Here is an 11223-nt window from a genome sequence, read left to right as displayed (position 1 = left end):
CACCGCGTAAAGCATGTAATACAGGAAACTCTCAGTTGTACGAACGTCGGCCTAATGAGCACTTCAGAATAACGAACTTTTTAGAAAAGCCCCGGCGGTTTTCCTGTGTGTTCTTTGCAAAAATCTGTCAGTTAAACGAATTTCTGAATAGCGAATATTTCAGTTGAACGGACTTAATCAGTGGAACAGGGCTCATTTTTGAAAGCAGTTCAACGAAGTTTTGCACTCCGCAGCACTGGCGTAGCCGATGCTCGCCGCCCCTCAAATCGACCCTACAGCAGCGTAACAGTAACACCGGCTACAATTAGAAACTGCTGAAACATGTATCCTGCCTTTTTCCCCTGTGCGATGAAAGCGAGTAAGAGGAACAGCGCAACGAGGTGATCGACCCCGGGCTGTGGACAGAGGTCTGTCACCAGCTGGTTGTTGACAGCAGCACTTCCTTTGAAGACTGCGAGCAGTGTGACAGTGAGCTCGTTACCTGTGCTGAACTATGAAACCTGGAAATTGTTTCTACTGTTCGTCCCAAAGAAGAAGAGTGTAACGAGGAGGGTGCAATGGCAGAGGCAGATTCAAATCCTGTAACTCTAGCCGAGGCTGTAGGATGCCTTGGAAACTTGCGAGACTTCGTGTCTCGGCAACAAGCTGTGCCAGCGGAAGTGCACAACAACATAGACTCTCTGGACATCTTTGTTACTTCTTGCGCTTTAAGAGTATCAGTGCAAACGAAAATTAGATTTTTTTTTTCAGAATGATATAGGCAGCAACGTAACCACTACGGGCATCGTATATATTGATTTAAATAACTCCATAAGTTGCATTTCGCATTTTTGTCTCGATGCTTGCTGTCCCCTATGCTGTTCCATATTCCAGTGAATATTCAGTTTAGTGAACTTTCATTTAACCGAACTATTTCCTTGTGTCCCTTGAACTTAAATTAAGTGCGACTTCACTGTATACGAGTATTATAAGATCTTAAAAATACACATCGCTACCGATCATAGCGCTCCCCTGAGTTTTAAGCCGCCCGCTCCCAATTGACGTAGCTAGCCCAATTGACGCCAATTGAGCGAGCTCTCCGAGTAGCTACCCAGGTCGCGTCATCGATAATTTTTCCAGCTTTATGGTGAACAAATGGTGTTCGTAATAGCTGGAGTTAAGGTTGATTTGTTTCTATCAGAACAGTGCCGCATTTACTTGAGCGTAATCATAAATTGACATTGTGCAATCTCTTTCTGTAACTTCTTTATAGAAAAAATTAACCTTCATTACAACTATTACGAACAACGTTTGTTCGCAATAATCTTGGAAATATTATCGATAACGGGACCTGGGCAGCCAATGGTATAGCGCGCCCAAATGACGTCAATTTGGCTAACTATACGACACTTGGGAGGGGGCGGCTGAAAACTAACGGCCACGGCACCGGTGCGATCGGTAGCGATGTGCATTTTTAAGACTTTGTAATAATTTACATTCGTTACGCGGAGAGCTTAAATGTTTCACTTAATGATCAGAAGGACCTACGCTAACGACTCCATGCATATGTACAAAATCGTCAATATCGTTTCAGGGACCCTTTAAGTAGCAATAGTAGCACACGCATGCATCATCCTTGGCGCCGGCCTCTTATCATACCAAAAGGATCCTAGATGTTGCTTCCTGGCTGTATTACAGCCTGTGATCCAGCGTGAGAGCTTCAGCATAAGGGGTGTTTCATCCACAAGGCCTATAGCTTCACCAAGACGAACCATAAGCTAGTCTCTCAGCAGTGCCATACCACTGTAATATGTTCATCATCATCATCATCATCATCATCATCATCATCATCAGCCTTGTTACGCCCACTGCAGGGCAAAAGCCTCTCCCATACTTCTCCAACTACCCCGGTCATATACTAATTGTGGCCGTGTTGTCCCCGCAAACTTCTTAATCTCATCCGCCCACCGAACTTTCTGCCGCCCTCTGCTACGCTTCCTTTCCCTTGGAATCCATTCTGTAACTCTCAATGGCCATCGGTTATCCTCCCTCCTCATTACGTGTCCTGCCCATGCCCATTTCTTTTTCTTGATTTCAACTAAGATATCATTAACCCATTAAGGACCAGCGTGACCATATGGTCACGTTAGACTGCACAGTGGATTTCAATTAATTAAGATTGACAAAACGGCACGAAAATCGCCCTTGACATGCCGTTAGATAGATGAGAGTTCCCTTTATGGATATCAAGTGGCAGCAGGTGTCAGTCGTTTTATGGGAGCCCCTCGCAAAGGTGGGAATAAGTGTTGCTGTGTGAGTAGCGTCACCATGCATCACTCCAAGGGATAATGTGTTTTTTTTTTCCCTACTTGATTAAGCAATAGTCGGATATCCTTATCTCCATATTGCTCTTTGAATATGTGACTTTCGATGATCATTTGTGAAAGATTAATGTTTGTTTTATCCATGAACGAGCGTGTTATCTTGCGCGTTGCCATATGGTCACGCTGGGCCTGTAGGCTACCTAACTTTTTATTTTTTTATAAACTGCATTCTCATCTCTTGCATGGCTGCTGGCGCGTTCCCACAGTGGTTATTTCTTATTTTATGGTCTGAATAGGTTGATGTTGGAATAAATGGCGAAGATACTCGAAGAAGACGATGACGACGTGTCAGTGATCTATATCGACCCGCGAGAGGGTAGCACCTATTCGGATGAAGAGTCGGCCGATGAAGACTCAGGCGGGCTCATTGACAATCTAATCGGGCGGAAGCTATGAGGCGGCGCTGAAACTGTTTTCTCTGAAGGACGCCGCATTGGTGGATCCGACTCGGACGATCACGACCCCGGCAGGCAAGGTGACGGAACATGAGAGGTTTCTTCTGCTGTTGTTGATGCGGCCATTCCTGCGAAATTATCCACTGCTTCTAAGTGGACGAGCGGTGATCTCCAGAAAAGCCTTGGCATATTTCCCTACCCAAGCTTTGCTGCTTACCTGTTGAATTGTTCGAAATCATTTTTGACGAAGCCGTCGTGGAGCTGCTAGTCGAACAAACAAGAAAGTATGCGTTATTTTTCAATATGCCCGATCCGGAGGTTACCAAAGAAGAATTACGTTTTCTTGGAGTGTTCGTTTTGTCCGGCTATAATCGCTTGCCAGGGAAAAAAATGTTATTGGGACAGCGGCTTGGATATGCGCAACACGATGGCCTACAATGCTATGCGAAGAAATTGCTTCGTACAGATAATGCGATTCCTGCACTGTGCGAAATGCAAGCCTAACGCTTAGTGACAAGTTGGCAAAGTTGCGTCCATTGATGGCACTATTGAAAGCAAGGTTTCTGGAGCACTCTCAACCTGTGCGTCACCTGAGCCATCACGAAAGCATGGTTGAGTATTATGGTCGTCATGGCTGTAAACAGTTCATACGCGAAAGCCTATCCGCTTCGTGTATGAAGTATGGTGCCTAAATGCCAAGAACGGATACCTTGTAAACTTCAAAGTGTATCAAGGCAAGCAGGGGATCAAAGAACATCTCAAAAATATGAAAAGGATTTCGGAAAAGCAGCGGCGCCACTTCTTCAAATGGTGGATGAACTCGCAGCAGAGACGCACGGCCTTCCTTTCTTTTTCTATTTTGATAATTTATTCACAGGCATGCCGCTACTCAGGCATTTCAAGGCTACGAAGGCACGGGCACAGTGAAGCAGAACCGTGTTCCCAATGAGTGCCTTATCGCTCGACTACAATTCGTCAAGCACCAACCTCGCGGGCATGAAGAGTCCGTGCTGAGCGACAATGGGATAATTGTTGTTCCCTGGATGGACAATTCTGTAGTAACGATCGTAAGCACCATTCACGGCGTAGAGCCAATGTCATCTGCAGGCAGCTACTCTCGTGTTCAGAACAAGCAAGTCAAGGTGGCCCGCAAAAAACACTGTTGCTCAGCACAAGTTTTATGGGAAGTACGGATCAGATGGATGCAAATGTAGGCGCCAACAGGATTGTAATCCGTGGGAAAAAGTGGTGGTGGCCGATTTCCACTTGACTTTGTGATGTATCTATCAGCAACTCTTGGGCGCTAATTCGTAGCACAGGGTTCAACGTCACGCAGGTGGAATTCCGCAGGCAAATTGCACAAAGCTACCTGATGCGATAGGACAATAAGCATAGAGGACCTGGTCAACGCAGAATCCCAAGGGCTGGTGATGTCCTGACTGGTACACGGTATGACCAAGTGGCCCACTTTGTTGCACCAATACCTAATGACAAGAGGTGGAGGTGTGCATGAGATAATTGCAACAGCGCAGTGCACACACAATGCACAAAGTTCGACGACGGCATGTGTATTCCATGATTTAAACCATATCACACTAAATAAGAGCTCGACTATTCGCTATGTATGTTTTTTGTGATGTTTCATGGCTTGAAATAAATGTTTTTCACTTCGCGTATTTTGCTGTAGCGTAAGGGCCCAGTGTGACCATATGGTCACGGGCTATATTTCAAAAACTAATTAGGCAAGTGTAATAATTTTTTGCATGTGAATTATTAGTATAAAGGTAAGTTAATATATTAGATTTATTTCAAGATAGCAAGAAAAGAATGATACCGGTCCCTAATAGGTTAACTCGCGTTTGTTCCCTCACCCTATCTGCTCTTTTCTTATCCCTTAACGTTACACCTATCATTCTTCTTTCCATAGCTCGTTGCGTCGTCCTCAATTTAAGTAGAACCCTTTTCGTAAGCCTCCAGGTTTCTGCCACGTACGTGAGTACTGGTAAGACACAGCTGTTATAAACTTTTCTCTTGAGGGATAATGGCAACCTGCTGTTCATGATCTGAGAATGCCTGCCAAACGCACCCCAGCCTATTCTTATTCTTCTGATTGTTTCAGTCTCATGATCCGGATCCGGAGTCATTGCCTGTCCTAAGTAGATGTATTCCCTTACCAATTCCAGTGCCTAACTACCTATGGTAAACTACTGTTCTCTTCCGAGACTGTTAAACATTACTTTAGTTTTCTGCAGATTAATTTTTAGCCCCACCCTTCTTATTTGCCTGCCCAGGTCAGTGAGCCTGCATTGCATTTGGTCCCCTGAATTACTAAGCAAGGCAATATCATCAGCGAATCGGAAGTTACTAATACATTCTCCATTAACTCTTATCCCCAATTCTCCCCAATCCAGGTCTCTGAATACCTCCTGTAAACAAGCTGTCAATAGCATCGGAGAGATCGTATCTCCCTGCCTGACGCCTTTTTTATTGGGATTTTGCTGCTTTCTTTAGGGGGGACTACGGTGGCTGTGGAGCCGCTATAGATATCTTTCAGTATTTTTACATACGGCTCGTCTACACCCTGATTCCGCAATGCCTCCATGACTGCTGAGGTTTGGACTGAATCAAACGCTTTCTCGTAATCAATGAAAGCTATATATAAAGATTGGTTATATTCCGCACATTTTTCTATCACCTGATTGATAGTGTGAATATGGTCTATTGTTGAGCAGCCTTTACGGAATCCTGCCTGGTCCTTTGGTTGACGGAAGTCTAAGGTGTTCCTGATTCTATTTGCAATTACCTTAGTAAATGCTTTGTAGGCAACGGACAGTAAGCTGATATGTTCATATAGGCCATCAACTTGTTTCATCCGACGAGACCTCTATTGCTTTGGTTACTTGAACAAGTTGTCTTGCAGGCGACTGCCAGACCTGATGGCATTCAGCAATTCGCCTTGGATACCATCTTCACTCCAGTTTTGCAGTCACGGCACGCTAATTTTAAGTGAACGGCCTGTACGAAGAATGTGTTAATGTGGTGCGTCAATAAATATACAGCTTTTCCTGAGAACCTCGTCGGCTCCTTTCTCTAGCTTCTCCTTTTTTCACTCCTGCTCTCACTGCCAGACTATCGTTTATTTCTATGGAGGCTTGTCATAAGGCATAAAGAGCTTAGCGATTGTTTTGTGATATCTGTTGTGTACAGACATAGCTCTGTATCAGAGGTTGGCGTTCAGTAGGAAGCGTTCTGGTTGTAAGGCTGAACAAGAGCACATTAAATGGAGGGCGTCTGCTTCCGTCCCTCGAGAAGGACCGTTTGGACATGTCATGTGCGTATGTAGTTGAACAGCTAGTTTCCAGACCACCCGGCTCACAGCTCCTTAAGCACACTTCCACCACCCTATTAATACGACGGAGGAGGTAGGAGGCACCCGATGGAATGAGGGCACGCGGGTCCTGCCGAAGGTAACGTATGCGCGCGGAGGTCGCAGCCTTCCCATATATTTGTTTCTACCGCTTCAGCGGCAGAGGCGGCGTTCCGTCCGGACAATTGCTTCGGAGCACAGTCCCTTCAGCTATTTAGGCGATGCGTTCGCAGCGGGGTTTGCCGGGAAATGAATACGTTGCCTTATAGCTGCGCTACTATCGCGCCTCGCTTGACACCGCAGCTTGTTGGTAATGTATTGTGTATGGTATGAAGAACTTTATTTAGGTCCTGAGGGATCAGTCTGGGACTGATGCGGGCCGCTCCCACGTCGGTACAGAGAGGCCGAGCCCCTCTGCCGTCACACGGGCCCTCTGGACAGCCCTGAGTTGGTCCGCCAGCACTTCACTGTGCAGCATCCGCTGCCACCACTGTTCACCTCGTGAACCATCACCGGCCAATGCCAAGCAGCGCCAAAGCATGTGTTCTAAATCGAGCAAACCCCTACACTTACTACAATAGGTTAAAACCCCGCAGTCCAGAATAATTTTATTCATGATGACCGGGTTAGGGTACGTTCGTGTCTGCAGAAGCCTTAATGTAACCGCCTGTGGCCTATTTAATTTAGTATGTGGCAGGGGGAATGCCCTGCGCCATAAGTAATAGTGCTTGATGATTTAGTCGTAGGTTAACAGTTGGTCCCTGTACTCAGGAGCGGGAGATCCAGCCCCTTCAGGGAGTACACGGCATACAAATCCTCGTGCCTCCCTGTGCGCCACCTCGTCGAGGTTACGCGGGGCTCCCTCCACTGTCCCCATATGCGCCTGGAACCAAGTAACTTTGTGCGAAGGGATATCCCTACCCTGCAGCAGCCTGTTAGCCGGTTCTGTAACAAGTCCTCTCCAGAAGGCTTTAATCGCAGATCGCGAGTCACTAAACACCAAAACTCTTCTCGAATCAATTAACACTAGAGCAATAGCTACCTGTTCGGCAACCCCCGGCTCTTTGGTACAAATGGAAGCGGCATTTCTAACGCTCCCTTTGCCATCTACCACCACCACCGAATAAGCATTGTTTACCATTAATTCATGCGGCGTCAACAAATGCAGGCTCCTCCTCCTGATCATTTGCCTCTCGCAACAAAGCCCTAGCTCTCGCGACCCACCTCCCTACATTGTGCACGGGGTGCACATTCCGCGGAAACGGACGAACCATGATATTTGCCCTAAGGTTCACGTTCAACTCGTGTAGGGGTGCCCTATCGTGCGACAAAGCCACAGATTCACCAATTGACTCTAAAATATACCTACTCGCTGGTGTACCTAGCAACCACTCCCTCTGTGCAGTACGCTGAGCCTCGGCAATTTCATCTAAAGTATTATGCAAACCCAGTCGTAACAATATATCGTTTGACGTAGTCATATGCAGACCAAATGCAGCCTTGACGGCTTTTCTGATTATTGCTTCCAATTTATTTTTCTCCCCCCTATTCCGATTTAGCATAGCTGCCACATACGAGAAATGACACATAACAAATGCGTGAACTAGGTGCATCGCACCTTCTTCTCCTAAACCCCTATGCCTATTTGAGATCCTTCTTATCAGTCTTATGGCCTCCTCCGTCTTCTTTGTAATAAGCTGAATGGTTCTAATGTTCGATCCATTCGCTTCAAGTGCAAAACCCAGGACCCTGATTGCTTCAACTTTGGGTATCACCGACCCTTCCCTAGTATGAATTCTAATGCAAGGCTCAACTTCCGGTACCCAACTCTTGGGCCTACAACCTAGCTTCTTAGATTTGAAGATCTACAACTCTGACTTTTTAGTGGAGCACTTGAGCCCCATGAGACCCAAATACTCCTTCGTAAGCTTTACCACCTTCTGCAGCCTAGCCTCAAGCTCTCCATCACTACCACCGACACTCCATATAGTAATGTCATCCGCGTAGATAGAATAGCCAATACCCTGGACAGTGTCCAGTGCATTAGCCAACTTCGACATCGCCAGATTGAATAACATAGGCGAGAGTACGGATACCTGCGGAGTACCACAACAACCCAATTTAAAGACTTCCGACTTTATCTCCCCAAACCTGAGACATGTCCTTCTATCCGTAAGGAAAGCCTTGACAAAATGAAAAAGCCGCTGCCCCATATTCAAGTCCGATTGCACCTGTAGAATGAAAGAATGTCGGATTTTATCGAAAGCTTTTTCCACATCAAGGCCAATTAGTGCCTTAGTATCCCTTGTCTGCCGGTCAAGCAGCTGATGCTTAATCTTGATCATAGCATCCTGAGTCGAGAGGCCGGGCCGAAATCCTATCATCGAGTGCGGAAAGACCCCATTGCCCTCAACATAACGCGTTAGCCTATTTAAAATGACATGCTCAGCGACTTTTCCCAAACACGATGTCAGGTAAGTGCGTCTGATACTTTCAAGCCCCATGGCCTTCTCCGGTTTGGGTATCAGAACAGTAGTTTCCACTCTTCCGGGAAAAAGCCTTCCTTCTATCGGCAATTGATCTCCCGCGTAAGGAACTCAATTGACCCGTCGTCTAAATTCAGTAACATTTGATTCGTAATGCCATCCGACCCTGATGCCGATCGACCATTAAGATTCTGCAGCGCCATCCTTATGTCACTTTCAGTAAATTCCTCATCCATAGCTGCATTTTCGTCCCCACTATATTCCAAAATCACGTCAGGTGTATCGTGCCAGGTCTCCAACGGAAGGTATCTCTCAGCCAAATCCTTCAGCAACTCCTGCTCCGTGGAGTCCCGACACGCCTGATCGCTTACCAGCTTACCTATCACAGTCCTCTGATTAGATTTAGTGTATGTCTCATCTAGTAAATGTCTGAGCAAACTCCAGGCGCCTCCACTCTTAATGCAGCCCATCAATAGAATTGCATACTTCATCCCATTGCTGCTTGCACAGTAATGGTCTTCAATTTCCTGATTATAACCACTGATATACGCTTTCTAAGCCTTCTATTCAATCTCTGACCCTTCCATCTCGCTAACGTCGACTTCTTCGCTCCCAACAAATGCGCCAGGCGACTATCCATGTATTCCGTGTCAATATCGGTCTGAACCTCTTTAGTGGTCGCCTCAACGTCACTTTTAAGCTGACTAGTCCACTGTTCCATGCTCAACTAATTTCCCTCATCTTCGATTCTTTGCGCTCTTCGTTTCCTAAATGCATCCCAGTCAACCATCCTGAATGTGCGCTCCTTTTTATTAGCCACTAAAAAAGTAATCATAAGTATGTAATGATTGCTAGCAAAAACTGTATTAGAATTGGACCAGGACGAATCTACCACCCCCCGAACAAAAGTGAGATCAGGTGTCGAATCTCTACATGTCGACGTGCCACATCTTGTGGGATACGAAGGGTCTGTAATCAGATTTAAATTCAAGTATAATGCCTGCTGCCATAGTCTCTCCCCCTTAATAGTGCTATGAACATACTTCCACACATGATATGGTGCATTAAAGTTCCCTCCAATAAGCAGTGGTGCATCCTTAGCCGGAATGGTTGCCTTGGTCAAGAGAGATTTGAAAGTCTGCTTCGTGTCCCGGGGGCTACTGTACAGGTTAAGCAGGTAAACGCTCCTCTGACATGACCTTTGCTGACCTAAAATTACCTCCACCATAATATATTCAATCTTGCAACCCGCCATGTGAAGATCATGTATAATATACGCCAACCTCCTATTAATTAGAGTAGCGAGTCCTCTGCCCTGTTCATTATCCTTAACTTCCGCTTTGAAATCCGTTAAAGTCACGTTAGACGTCGGTGTCTCCTGTAACATGATAACTTGAGGTTTCACACCATGCGTTCTAACAAACTGCTGCAGAGACGCCTTCTTATGATTGAAGCCCCTACAATTCCACTGCCAAATACTAAATGAACTATTTAATAGAGCCATCTTGACCGCGGAAATTTGGTGAACTAGTCTTGAGCTCAAGTCCACTCGGTGACTTACCTGCTGGGCTAGCGGCCGAGTGCACTCTCGCTCCATAACAGGGACCACCGTCTCGTTTAGATATATTTCGATTTTGCCTAATCTCTGATCCGTGATATTTTCCCGTTCTTCTATCCGCTCCAGTCTACTAATGATCTGATTTACACTTTCTTGCAACGTCGCCATCATTGCTTTAAGCTCAGAACCGACTTTGCCCTGAACCCGCACAGTCGAGGATAGGGCCCTCTTTTTCGGAGCAGGCGTCTCCTCGTCCGCCAAGTTCTCTTCTGCGACCTCCACAGACCTTGGTACCTCAACCGAGTCATCATGTTTCCTAGCCTGTCCTAAGCTATCGCTGTTACCGGAAGGTAAGCCGTTCCTAAGTTTAGCTATCTCTTTGATAAGCCCGTCAATGGCTGCTTTTAAGCTATGGTTCTCTCTCTCCAATTCTCTCTCTCTATGATTCTCTCTCTCCACCAGCTGCACCATCTCGCTGCCTCCTGTTCCGCCGTTAGCTCCGCCCTGGATCTCTCCTGTCGTCGAACACGCACGACGTAGGGAAGCTGGTATCGTTGTCTGCATTGTTTATCCGCAGTCAGGTGTCGTCCGCCACAAAGCTTGCAACAAGACACACAGTTGAGATCCTCTTCTGGGTTCCGAGCTCCGCATCCTCGGCATTCAAAACAATCGGGCGCCGGACAGACATCCCGCCGATGTCCAAGCTTGCCACACACATAACATACATCCAACTGCTTTCGATACAGGAAGCACCGGACCAGAGTTGGCCAATATCTTACGAAATTGGGCACTTTTAACCTGTCGAAAACAATGATTACTGATCCTGTGTATTTGATTCGTTTGACCGCCATAGCCAGCGGATTGCATTCGTTAGCAATTTTCCGTTCAAGTGTCGCGGGGCCATCCATAACGTCTACATTGCGAATGACCCCCTTACACGTAGTGTGTGGGGCCGACTCGTGCGCACTTACTTCAAAATCCTTGTCTGCCACTCTGATTGACATTAGTCTCGCATATCGTTCAGCGTTGCTCCTTTCTGGCGTACTGGCCACCA

Source organism: Dermacentor andersoni, chromosome 7, assembly GCF_023375885.2.
Source record: "Dermacentor andersoni chromosome 7, qqDerAnde1_hic_scaffold, whole genome shotgun sequence".
In the NCBI taxonomy this organism is placed as follows: domain Eukaryota; kingdom Metazoa; phylum Arthropoda; class Arachnida; order Ixodida; family Ixodidae; genus Dermacentor; species Dermacentor andersoni.
This window is presented reverse-complemented; position numbering follows the sequence as displayed.